The following is a 4,972-nucleotide window of genomic DNA, read 5'->3' on the forward strand; positions in this document are numbered from 1 at the left end:
TCTAAAATAGTGCCTCCTGTTCTCAGTTTTAAATTCACGTCCCTGTTGTTACCATTTCTGTCCCTGGTTCATGTTTCACTGTTGATTCTGAAGAAGTCTTTTGGGTTGGCTTTGTCAGTGCATTTGGGGATTTTGAAAGCATGATTCAGGTTCTGTCATAATCTTCTCTGTTGAAAACTATAAAGATTCCCTTTTCCTAGCCTGTCATATTTGCAGCCCTGCAATGTGCATTATATAATTTAACATACAATTATTTGCTTAGAAATAACAGTTTTAACTATATATAGCATAACATTATCTTTGGCTTTCTTATCGCTACTCCACATTGACTAGAAGACAAAATTGACTTGTCAATATAAAGATCTAAGTCTTTTTCATAGATAGTTTTTCTGGTCTCCATGTTACCCATCCTATAACCATAGCTTTCTGCTACCTGCATGTTGCACTATTCACCAGTTTTCAATTCAAATGTATGTATTACTCTGAATACGTACTGCTACACTTTAACCTTGTTGACTGTTTAACTACCCCCTAAAATCTGCAATGCAGATGATTCTTCAGTTCTAAGGACCATTTTCATAACCTACTGTACATGTGACATAAGGAACACACATTGGTCGCTAATAACATGGTTTTGTCTTCCTTTTTACAGATAGATTTACATTACATTAGTACATTTTGTAAATAGGTATTACCCCTCTATAGAGTAACCATTGGAAGAATGTTGTTAATCGTCTATGAACGATGTGACATCATGTCTTGTTTTTTTAAGTATGATTGGTAGAATGCAATCAGGCCTTTGAGATTTGGTTAGCTTCAGCACTTCAAATAACTGGAACACTTCCTCCTCTTCTAAGCTAATGCTACTGTATATAATGTGGAACTTTGTGCTCAGCCTGAGGCTTATTGTCAATTACTTCCTTTGTAAACATCTGAGTGAAATATTCATTTGAAGCATTATCCATTTCCTTTTCATCATCTAGATGTTTCCCATTATCCCAGATACATTTAACTTCATTCTTTCCTGTTTGTTTTTGCTAATGTAAAACTGAAACCAACTCTTGTTATTCATTTTGGTGGTTCTGGGTTGGTGTAGTGATTTTCTGCCTTCCAGGATGTGGTCTCTCCCTCACCGAGCTGGTTTTCTGGACTGGTCTGCTGATTGTTGAAGCAGAACATTTCAATTTCAATCAAGTTCTCTCACAGACATGCTGCCTTCAATGAACGCTGATAGCAGCCAGGATATCTTCATTAGTTAGGTGGTGTACACTATGGTCAGTCTTCTGTTTCTAAAGTTAACATCATTTCATTTTGATTAGCTATTAACAGTATACTGTACACAGTAAGTTTTGACTATCCTAAACAACTACTGTATACCAACCAAGAAATCAACAAATCTATCTGCTACTTATTTAAAATGTGAATAAATCTGTGATTATTTACTGTGGTGGCTTTAATTACTGATTTAAATGTATTTTTAAGTGCCCATATAATATTGTATATATATAATATTATAATATTTCAAAGCTTTTATTAACATTTATACATGCCAAAGACAGTGCTTGAAACTATCACTTTATTAGTATGTTTATACTGCATGTTTTAAAACTGATACTTTGGATACTGAATAAATATTTTTGGCATCATTTTGATTAATTCATCTTCAGGACTGACTGATACACACAAGTGAATTTGTTACAATAACCCTTAGACAGGTGATTGGACACAGGTGATAAGATTGTTTAGCCTGTTGATTGTCAAGCCTTGAGGAAATAAAGAAAAGCACAGAAAAGGACCATTATTAAATACTGTATAATGCTGACGCAGCTACCCACCTGAACTACTTCAGCCTACATCTGCTGTGACCCACTATGCCTTCCTCCAATTTCTTTCTAGAACTCTTCGTCATTCCTTTTCTTCCTCCCTGGGTCACTTGCCCTCCTCTCTTACTAAACCAGCATTCCGTTTCTTCACAGCGATCTGTTCCAAGACCAGGCTTTCTAACCACCTTCTATTCCTTTACCGATGTCATTGACATAATATCATTCCTAAAGGATTTTGCCTGAAATTTAACACTGACTCTGATATCACCCAGAGTAACACTCAGAGCGGTCTACAACAATTTTCTAGGAAACTAATGCTTTCTACTATTTTCACCCTCAAAAAACAGATTTTCCTTTCCAACAACAACATCAAAGAAGCTAAGGAATTTCTATGGCTGACAGCTCCATATCATCTTCTCTTTATAACTAACCTCATTAGATCTCTCAACTCCAAACTCTACCAGTTTCTCACTACAGAGAAGGTAAAAACTCAGTCATCTTCTACAGAAGAAAACCATCAACACCCCTACCACCTCCACCAATCCTAACCTTGTTGTCACTATACCTTCTGACCTTTTACAGGATGAGCGATCCCTCTTCAGCAAAGGCCTCAGTTTTGTACCAGTTCTCAGGAAGCTGGACATCCCACAAACCCATGTCGACCTCAACCGCTTTTACCGCAGGATCCGTCTCAGAGCACATTTTGCTGACAATTCCTCTTCACAGGCAGCTGACAACAATCCTAGTATTGATGTCTTTAACAATATTAATCTTAAACAGAGCTGTGGGACTCCCACTTCTGGCCATTTTCCACCAGTCGATTATTTTATTAACCAACGCACTAATCAAGCTCCCAAGACACTCTCTATACCCAGTAAACACAGGTCTAACCTCACCCAAGGAGAAATTCAGGTGCTCCAGTCTCTCCGAAACAGAGATGATATCGTCATCAAACCAGCGGACTAAGGAGCCTCAGTTGTGGTGTGGCGTAAGAACCTATATATTTTTGAAGCTTCTAGATGACTAACTGACACTTCTGCCCACCTTCCTCTCCAATGGGACCCTACCACTGACTACCAAAAGGAAGTGGTATCCAGCATCTCCCTTCTTATCAGCAGTAAGGAGCTTCCCCAGGAGGCGAACCGGCTCATCATTGAACATTTTACCTCCTCCCCAAAATCCACAAACCGAACACCCCTGGATGCCCCACTGTATCAGCATGCAACTGTCCAATTACTTACATCTCGGCATTTCTCGACAGCCTTATGAGACTGCTGGTGAAGTTCTTCCCTCATTCATCTGGGACACCAACCATGCTCTCCTTTTTAATGATTTCCAATTTCAGGGCCCCGAATACTACATTTTTACCATGGACATCACATCTCTTAACACCATGATTCCCCATAATGACGGTCTTACAGCCCTCAAGCACATGTTGGACAAACGCACAGTGCTTAATCCACCCACCCACACCCTGGTACGCCTTGCAGAATTGGTTCTCCCACTGAATGTATTCTCATTCAATAACCATTTTTATCAACAGGTTAGTGGAGTTGCCATGGGCACCAGAATGGGACCCAGCTATGCCAATATTTATGTTGACTGGGTAGAAGAACGCTTCTTTGCTTCCTACACCGGCTTTGTCCCTGACCTCTGCAAGCAATACATTGATGACTGCATCGGTGCCACCACATGCTCTAATGACCAGCTTGAGTACTTTCTGCATCACTTCACCAACTTCCACCCATCCCTCAAATATACAGTTAACATAAAGTATCTTCCACTACTCTTCTGTTTCTAGACATCAACTTCTCCATTAACTACCCCCGACTCTCTACTTCAGTCTAATACAAACACACCAATTCACACAACTATCTCACAACTATAACAACTATAGCTCATTTCACCCCAAATACACTAAAAACTCTCTCCCTTTTTAATAGTTCTTTCGGCTACGATGACTCTGCAGCGACGACATCAATTTCCAGAACCAAGCCCTCAAAATGCATTATTTTTTCATCAACAGAGGATGCCCTAGCAGTGTTATTGACAGGGCCCGTCCCCAAGCCAAAAACCCCCATTGGAACATCAACTCAGTCAGGAACTCCTGCTATAACAACTGCATTCCTTTGGTGCTTCCCTACCACCCCAACACACTTCCTATCCCCAGGACTATTAATGACAACTTTCCCATCCTACAAGATGGTCCCTCCATTGGGGCCCTATTTTCTTACCACCCCATCATCTCATATCGCCAACCACCTAATCTGCTTAACCTTCTTGTTCACAGCTCCCTTGACCGTCCTCAGCAACCATCCACCCCAGGCACTTTCCCTTGTAACAGAGCTCGCGGTATCACCTGCAAGTACTCTCACACCACACTCATTCGAGGCCCTTCAGGACAATTCCGGATCACTCAGATGACATCTTGTACCTCCAGCAACCTTATTTACTGTATCTCTTGCAGTAAATGCCCAGCCATCTGCATTGGGAAAACAGTAAGGAGACTCAGAGACCGCTTCAGAGAACATGTAAGGGCTGTGAAGATTAAAGATTTCTCCAAGCCTATTGTTTCTCATTTCACCTCTGACGACCATGATCACACTAATCTCTCTGTCTGTCTTCTTCTTGATTTTCCTAATCCTACATCAGAAATACTACTTAAACTAAAATTATCCTGCAGCTAGGATCACACCTTCCCCGTTCTCTCATCAACAGACTAATTTTCTTCTAAATTCTCTCTGTTCATTGTACAGTAGGTTTCGTTTCACACCTCTCTACACCTATCCTGACTTCACACTACCTGATTGGCCACTCTTTCTGTCTCCTGCTCCCGCCACCCGCTCCTCCTCTCTCCCAGCTTTTGTTCTCCTATGCTACATTACCTTTGCTTACTGCCCTATCTTTCTCACACCTGAAGAAGACTCCATGGCCGAAACATTGCGTTTTCTTTCTTCTCTTTTCAGCATGTAATAAACCTACAGTATTGTTCCTTTGCAGCCTACGCATGCTGACACACCTACCCACCATTATTAAATATGACTTATAATAAATATGAGTAACATCAGGTAAATATTACTTATGCACCATGGCATGTTGGAGGGAGACCATCTCTTCCTCTCTGGGTAGTTCACACCCATGAAATTGAA

The 4,972-nt window shown here is 40.6% G+C and overlaps 1 pseudogene; it reads left to right on the forward strand.

Annotated features, from left to right (window-relative positions):
- The first annotated feature begins 2,137 nt into the window (after positions 1-2,137).
- On the forward strand, positions 2,138-3,092 carry LOC148650313 (uncharacterized; annotated as a pseudogene).
- Positions 3,093-4,972: the final 1,880 nt, after the last annotated feature.

Source organism: Lepisosteus platostomus, chromosome 13, assembly GCF_059453375.1.
Source record: "Lepisosteus platostomus isolate fLepPlt1 chromosome 13, fLepPlt1.hap1, whole genome shotgun sequence".
NCBI lineage: Eukaryota > Metazoa > Chordata > Actinopteri > Semionotiformes > Lepisosteidae > Lepisosteus > Lepisosteus platostomus.